At 39.7% G+C, this 8843-nt stretch overlaps 1 pseudogene; it reads left to right on the forward strand.

The window, feature by feature from the left end:
• Positions 1–5188: 5188 nt before the first annotated feature.
• LOC140512084 (small ribosomal subunit protein eS12 pseudogene) lies at positions 5189–5826 on the forward strand (annotated as a pseudogene).
• The last annotated feature ends 3017 nt before the right edge of the window (positions 5827–8843 follow it).

An 8843-nucleotide genomic window follows, 5' to 3' on the forward strand; every position in this document is an offset into this window, starting at 1 on the left:
TCAGTTATTTCTTTTTTGGTATTTATGAAGTCCCAAATTTTTCCATATTTTAGTATCTTTTCCTTCTTGTTCTACCCGATATAGTAGATTCTCAAAACCCTCATATTTTTACTGTCTCCAACATGAATGTCCTCTATGTATACTTGGTTCAATCTAGCTGTTTTCCCTATCTTTGTACTTTTTAGTACAGCTTCCACCTCTCCTATAGGTATCTATCTAGGATTGTAATGTTAGGGTCCAAGTGTATCTGTTCCACTATACTTGATGGAGAAAAACCAGTCTGTTATACTAATTTTTGCAATTTTTCCTCCATTTTACTTCTATTTGTTGACTTCCAACTGTGATTCTAAATACATTTGGCATCCAGTGAAGATAGCACAAAATGTGTCTTCAGATTCTATGGAAGAGACAACTGCATGAGTTGGGTAAGAGAGAAGTTGGGTGGTCCAAGAAAGAGTTTATCTGGGGTGTCACTATGGAATGGCATCTGGTACCTTCCTTTTAAAACTAATTATCCTTGCTAAATAATGGTTGTTTCTGTCTGCTGAATCACCAGTAATGCCCTTTAAATTTTGACATCCTGGGACAAAACCATAGCCCCTCCCCCCAAGTTATGTCTCTGGCCAAATCAGTCTTCCAATCTGCCTGAGAACAAGACCCAAATTCCAAGAGGAAAAGTTATTTGGATTTGCTATACTTGCAATGATTTTATCTAAGAATCTTCAATACAATTTTCTCATAGTTCCTATGTAGAACTCACATCAATATCTGTCCTTCTCATCCTGGGAGATCTGGCATGCATGCACCACCTCTCAACAGTGCTAATTGAACATAATGTATTGATTTTTTGCTAACACTGGTGCAAAAATTTTGCCAATGAGTTGCCTCATAAGATAATCCTGATATATCCAAATGTGAATTTATAAAATGTAAATTAGGGAATGATTATCTGCAATATACATATTTTTAAAGATTCACTTTATACAGGACTTTCTAGAACATATGTGATTGGGTTACACATGATTTGGGTTTGTTTTGTATCCTCTCTCCTTGGAGAAATCAAAAAACATGCTATATTGTGAGTTTTATTGGGGCCTCTTTTCTACTTCCTTCCTGATTCCCCACAATGCTTTGCACATATGGGACACTCAAAATAAATGTTGCTGATTGTTTATTCTAAGAACTTAGCAAGAAAATGGGCAACTTGAAACTGAGACTTTCTTTTTCTTCCCACCTATACCTGTGCTGATAAAAGGCCCTCTGGACAAGATGCTCTCAATAATTCTCCAGCTCTTGAAACAAAGGAAAAGCCAAGTGTGTTTGCCACACCCAGTGTTCTCTCCTTCCAGATTTAATAATCCGTGAAAAACAGAAAGCATGCTGAATGCTATGGATTCCTTGTGTGTGTATGGGCAGCCATGCACTCCTCTTTGGCTGACTCTGCAGATGTTGCCATGGTCTGTGGACAGAAGTTGGGCCCAGCTTGGAGCAATATTTCTAGATGTGAAGGGGTCTATACGTTCTTCTTGCCAGACTTTTTCATGTTTGGGCTTAATAACTTGATTTGTTCTGCAAAGACTCGTGTCTGACATGTGGCAACTGAACTGAATTTTAAGGGATAATGGATATTTTTGTGAAGGTGCTTGTCCTTAATGCCTTAGAATATAAATATCTAAGATATGGATAGACAATTCCATGGGACTTGTTTTATCTCTTCCTCCCACCCAGAAATTTTATTTTTATTTTTAGGTTTGGGCCTATAATTTTGTCAGAGTGGAAAATTCCTAATGTGAAAATCCTCTTCACTGGTGCAAATTAACTATTGGTCTCTAATTTGCAGTCTTAGAAATAAGCTCTTGGCACTGAAAGGTTAAAGGACTTGACCATGGTCACTCAACTACTGTGGGTTTGAGGTCAGACTTGAAACCAGGGCTACTCCCAAGCTGGCCCTCTGTCTACTTCCCCAGACTGTCCCTTGGGAATGAGTAGCTATAAATTTATGTGTCTATCACATGTCTGCTTATTATTTGTATCCCTTAGGTTAACTTCCAACACACACCATGGCTAAACGTTAATGTGAACCTTATGTATAATGCTCACCTTTAAAATAAGAACAAGAGTTGCTTCTCACCTGTAGCTCCCGTAACAAAATCTTAATAAGCCCATAACACCTCCCTAGTGAGTATCCTGACTATAAATTAGCCACTCTAGGAAGCTACAGGAACCTCCATTAAGTAGGGTACAACTGAGAAAGAATTGGTGCTTTGATGGACAAACTAATACTCTGTTGACCTAGGAGTGAAGTTTCATAAAAGTAGTGACCTTGAGAATCCAAGGAGGAGCAGTTAGGTAAAAACTGCCATATTCCTGTATTTGGACAATCTGTTCTGGGGACATTTTTTATAAAGAGGGAAAGACAACTACTGGTTAAGGTTTGGGAATCCGTAGCATTCTAAGAATTGACCCTGAATCTTTGGGAATGTAGTTCCACCCTTCTGGCAGATTCTCAAACTAAGTGTAATAGGGGCCATCCCCTACCTCCATGCAACAGGCTCAGAGTTGCCATTCCTAGTTTTGGTTACCCTGTGGGTGTTTTGGGGCTTGTTTCAGGCTATGGGGTGGCCCACAACTGTAATTACTTTCCATTTTAATATGTGGTAGTAAAACCTGAATAGCCCCAAGTCCCTTCTGCCCTGTGAAAGTATGAAGGGAGTGATGGAGGGAAGTTGTCGTTGAAAAGAGGAAACCTCTTCTGACTTGGGCTTGGTAGAGGAGGCACATTTTTGCCATCCTTCTACAGTCTGATATTTGGGTGGTAGACTCACCTAGACAAACTTTGTCTGGATCCCTAGTTTGTTTCCTTTTCTGAGCATGGTCCTTAAGGTAGATTTGTCTGAGCTTGGAGGTGATCTTGTGAGTTCTAAAAGTCCAGAGGTCCTGGGTTCAAGAAGAGAAATAGTTGATTAGGGAGATGGTTGAGCATGATATTCAGGGGGAGTTTCAAATTTGGATTTGAGTGACAGTGCAGAGTTAAGGTGAAATGTAAACTATCTTACCAGCAATCCCACAAACTGCTTTATGTTCTGATGAAGTTTTTAAGTATCATCTTCCCAGCAGTTACCAAGAATCATAAGTTACTGAATCTTGTTCTCTTAACATGGGCTTGTGAATACACTGTGGTTAGCTGTTCTCATTTGTGTGTTGGGATTAATTACTTGTGTCATATTAGAATCATATTATATATGAATACCTTTTTTTTTTTTCCACACTCTCCTATCTATGGGGAGGCACTAGGCATGAGCCATAAGTAAAAACCTCCCCAAGGGCGCTGGACTAGTGGACTTAAAAAGTCAATGACTGTGAGAAAAGGGATTCCCCCTATAATTACCATTCCCCCAGTTGAACTTGGTTCAGCAGCACTGCCTGGGTACAGAAGGGTGTGGCACAATACTTTGATGGTTGTGGTCACCCATCAGAGTTCTTCAAGGTTAGATAAGCATAACACCTTTTTATTATTTTTAAGAGGCCACTTTTTTTGGAGATCAGGGTAGAGTTATTGACACATTTCCTACATGCTAGCCTATGTTTAATTTTGGTTATCTGAAAGATAACTCCAAAAAAAATTAATGAAATAATTTATTTTTAAAACAGTCCCTTAAAAGAAATAGGATGTGTATGAAGTAATATAGAATGAAGAAAGTAAAGTCAAGAAAAAAATATACAAAATGACTGCAGTAAGGTAAATGGTAGGATGATAAAAATAAATAAGTAAAAGCAGTGGACCACTGTTGAATTTTAATGAAGAATCTTGGTGCTAGGGACCTATTTATTAGGGAAATATACCTTCAGCCTTCAGTAGAGGTGACTGCTGATGCAGAATGCAGTGGACCCTCTCAGCCGGCACATTGTAATCCTGCCTGCCTCCTTCCATTCAGCTGGTTAGCTTTGCTTACATTTTTATCTTTGTTAGAAGCAAAGGTTCAAATGGTTAGGGAGAAAAATTGAGACAATTGCTGAGGGGCAGGGGGGGAGGCGCGGATAGAAAAATGACTGTGGTGGAGAAAATGGCAGTAATCAATCTTTCTTTTAAGAGAAAAAACCCAATTTATTTTTAGCTTAAGGGTTGTACAAACTGAGTCAGTAAACAGAATATAGAGTCAAGTCTGCATAATTTTTTGCTGAGGCAGCAGGGATGTTGCCTGGATAAGTTAAAAACCACAGATAACCAAATCTCCTGCCTCATAGAGCCACAGTTTTCAACGTCTTTCCCCAGAGACAGGGCTTTAAGAGCCCCTAACAAGTCATTCACAGGTGCAGCTGAATTTCAGCTGCTCTTCCCTGCTTAGTGGAGGTGCTAATGGGCAGACAAGGGCATGGACCCTGGGCAGGTTGCAGAAAATGGGAGCTGCAGGAGTGAATCAGGCTACTACTGGATGCCTGACCCATCATCACATACTACTGAGAGCCAGGTTGCCAGTGCAGGCCCCAGAGAACAGAGATGGTGCCCTGGGGCCCAAGGGAACAGAGGCACTGCCACTGAGGACTGGAGGCTTTGAATGACTTTCTCTAGGAAAGGGAATCATTGGAAACATTCCACATAAGAACATTCACATCTAATAGGCTGTTTAGCCTCAACTGTGTGTTGACTCTGTTCACAAGGGAGAGACTTCTGTTTAATGAAGTGACACAGATATTCCCAGAACAATATATTTTACTACCTTCCCAAGACACCTGTTCTTGCACCTGTGGCCTGTATTTACCTACGTTAGCAAGGATTCTGAGATTGTCTGCAGTGTGCAGCTGCAGGTGTGATTTGGGGCTTTCCGGTCTTGCTCCTTCCCACCTGCCTCTTCAGTTGTTTCTGCTTTATTTTGTCCAGATAGCCTTTTCCTCTCTTCTTTACTGAGTCATAAAATTACAGGCCCTAGAGAAAAGATTCTTAACCTTGTTGGTGCCATGGACCCCTTTGGGGTTAACATCTGATGAAACCTATGGATTCCTTAGAATGTATTCTATAAATGAGTAAAATGCATAAGATTACACAGGAAACCAATTATATTGAAATACAACTATTAAAATATTTTTGGAAAATCTTCATGCATGGATTATTCTTTCCCTGTCACCACTGAGTCGAGTAGGACTCTTTTCAAGATTTGGTTTCACCTGTGAACCCCTGCTATGACTGAGGAAGGAAGGCATTGCTGCTGGAGGTGTAATGGAAGTTAACTCTGCTCTATAAGAAATGTTGAAGACTACACTCATCCACCATGGCCTAGCAGGTGGAATTCATGAAGCTGACAAAGTCTTGGGCAAACGCATCAAGACCATCTTTATGTTCTTGCTTCCAACAGTGAGGGACCTAGGCATGTAAAGCTGGTTGAGGCCCTGTATGCTAAGCACCAAAGCAACTTGATCAAGGCTGATGACATCAAGAAGTTGGTGAATGGGTAGGCCTCTGTAAACTAGACAGAGGGAAAGTCCTGTAAAGTGGTTGGCTGCTCTTGTTTTGTTGTTAAGGACTATGGCAAGGAATCTCAGGTCAAAGATGTCATCTAAGAATATTTTAAATACAAGAAATGGATAGATAAAAACCTTGGTCTGATTTGGAAAACAAATAAACAAAAAACCCTTGTGGATCCCAGGTTTAGAATGCATGCTTTAAAGCCTCAGAGATCATACCGTCTCATTCCCTTAGTTTTAGAGTTTAATAATATCCCATTTATATGGCGATCTAAGTTTTTCAAAGTGCTTTACATGATCTTCAAGCAATTAGGTTCTATTGTCATCTCCATTTTAAAGGATGGAGAAACTGAGACTCTGAGGTGATAAGGGACTGAGTCAATTTGAGACCAGATGCTCTGACTCCAAATACAAGGTTCTTATTGTAATTCCTCTTTGCAGACACATTCCTGAGACTGGCACCTTGTAGACACTTAAGAAAGGCTTGCAGATTGACTAATTGAGTGTAAGGTTTTAATTCCTAAACAGCACTTTTTTAACCCAGGAGTTATTTAAAACACAGGTCTAGTTAAGCAACAGGAGCCCAAGAATCAAGGTTAGAAGTACTTAAAAATTGAGTCTATAGCTATGTGGCAGTGTGGTGTAGTGGAGGGAGAGCTGGCCTCACAGCTAGAAATACCTGAGTTGTGATTCTCCACATGCTGGTTGAGTGAATCTAGGAAAGTCACTCCATTGGGTCACAAAGAATTGGACATGATTGAGCTACCGTAACAAAAGGGAAAGTCACTTAACTTCCATCCGCTCCAGGCAGCTCCTGCAGGTTCTACCTGCCCAGGTAGAGGGAGTCTTCCACATTACCAGGGACAGGTCAGTCCCTGTCCCAAGGCACACTCTCCCTTCTCCCCTCCAGTTTAGAAGTTGGGGATGAGGGAAGGGGAAAAGCTATCAAACTCTAACACTTGCATAGCACAACAATCCCCTCCCCGTTGGAAGGCTGCTCACTTATAGTGGGTTGGGGCAGTCTTCCCTTTTCAACCTTGGAGAACAGGGCAATTGCAAATGGAGATTTGGACCTACCACTTACTACCTATGTGTCCTCCGGCAAATTGCTTAATTTGCTCCCAGAATAATAGCTGATATTTATATAAGCTTTACTTATGGTTTGCAAAGTGCTTTACTAGATCATATCATTTAATCCTTAGAACAACCCTGTGAGCTAAGTACTAAAGGTATTATTATCCCATTTTACAGGTGAGGATGGTGATGCTCAAAAAAGTTAGCAACTTGCCCTTGGTCACACACCTAGGTAAGTGTCGGTGAATTCGAGTCTTTTCTGACTCCAGGTCCAGCATTTTTGCCACCACACTGTGAAGCCCCTTTTCTCTGGACCTTTCTGACCTCATATAAAAAAGAAAGGATTGGTCCAAATGATCTCTAGAGCCTTTCCAACTCCGAAATTCGATGATTTTATGATTTTTCTCACAGCTTCCTGGTGGAGGTTAGGGTGTGGGATGGTCCAGGTTATTGGAGTGAGGAGACCAGGAGAGTTCATTAGGGGTCCTGCTTTTCGCCAGTCTATTTTCATTGAGGAAGCTAGTGTTTGCCTAGAACAAAGATTTTTAACGTTTTTTGAGTCATGGCAGTCTGGTGACGTCTATGGATCCCTTCTCAGAATAATGCTTTTCAATACACAGGATTATAAAGGAACCAATTATCTTGTAATAGTCTATAAATCTTACACAATCTAACATTGAGACCAATAATTACAGCAATTTCAAGTAGTGACGAGTATAAATATTTCAAGATATCTGCAACAACTTTACAGTAATGTGATATGAAAACGTTTGTTATTTTTATTAGTGACAGAGCCACAGATGCTTCTAACACTATGGTGAATTGTTTGATACTGGAAGGAGATGCTAATTTCAGTTAGAGGTTAGCAAAAATAAAGAAGTAAATTTTTTTCTCTGTCCAGCTTGGTGGATCCTCTAAAATCCACCTACAGACCCCTTGAGGATCTGAAGACCCCAGATTAGGAACCCCTGGTTCTTTTCCCATTTTGCTTTAATCTCATTGCTACTGCAGGTTTGGAGGTGGGAAGAGAATTTTAAGGTTTTATTTAATATAAATTTTAAAGTTTGGAGCTGAAAGAAGCTGCTTGAGACAAAGTATAAGCTTTTATAAAAACTAAAATCAAAATAAGTTAGACATTATTAAAATAATGTGGTATTTTGCCATTACATTTTTATACTGAATCTATGCACATAACCATTCACCTAGGGCAAGTCATTATCTACCCTGGGAGAGTGGGGAAGATGCTGATTTTCTTCATTTGACTGCCTGAAGGAGAGCAAGCTGGGAAATGTTCATATACTCGCCAACTTTTTGTGCTTATTTTTTCAAAGCTGATTAATAGCTTGTTGGTACAAATATATAAACATTTCTCAGGGTTATTTGGAACAGCTTTGAAATGACATTTTTGTGTTATGCCTCTGAATTATCAGTGCTGCTTCCAGCATTTTACAGATGAGAAAAGCTTCAGGTTTCCTCTTCTCTGCTTGTTTCCTGTTTGTATCTGTAAGTGTGTACTCCTGGAGGGCAGAGACTGGTCATCGTTCATCTCTGAATCTCCCCCAGCACCCCAATGAAGGTTGCCAAATTAATGCTTATCGATCTGAATTAAATTGCAAGTTTATGAACCACTTCACAAATCTAGAGCAGGAGTCATAGAATCACATAATGTCTTCAAAAAGATCAAAGAAAGAAGAAAAGGACCCACATAAACAAAAACATTTATAGTACCTCTCTCTGTAGTGGCAAAGAATTGGAAACTGAGGATCCTCAGTATAGGATGAGTCCCTCAATCTCTTATCCAAAAAATAGAAGCATCTAGGTGGTAGAGCACAGAGTGTGAATCTTCAGTCAGGTAGACCTGAGTTCAAATGTGGTCTCTAACATTTACTAGGTGTGAGCCTAGGCAAGTCACTTAACCCCTGTTACTTCAGTTTTCCTCAACTATAAAATGGGGATTAAAATACTACCTACCTTCCAGGTTGTTGTGAGAATCAAATAAGCTAATCTTTGTAAAGTGCTTAGAGAAAACCTTGGAAAGACTTGCCCAAAGTAATGAAGATCGAAGTCAGTAGAACCAAGAGAACATTGTATACAGTATCAGAAACACAGTTTTAAGAATGACTTTGAGCAAATAAGTGATTTTGACTTTTATAAATACCCACATTAACTGTAAAGGACATTTGAAGAAAGATTCTATCTGCACCCAGAAAAAGAACTGATAAATAGACATATGTATAGAATAATTTTACATCTATTTGTCTATATATCTACCTATCTATCTATACCTATTTGCATCTAGTGGTAGCCAT

The sequence above is a fragment of the Notamacropus eugenii genome, chromosome 6 (assembly GCF_028372415.1).
Source record: "Notamacropus eugenii isolate mMacEug1 chromosome 6, mMacEug1.pri_v2, whole genome shotgun sequence".
NCBI classification, from domain to species: domain Eukaryota; kingdom Metazoa; phylum Chordata; class Mammalia; order Diprotodontia; family Macropodidae; genus Notamacropus; species Notamacropus eugenii.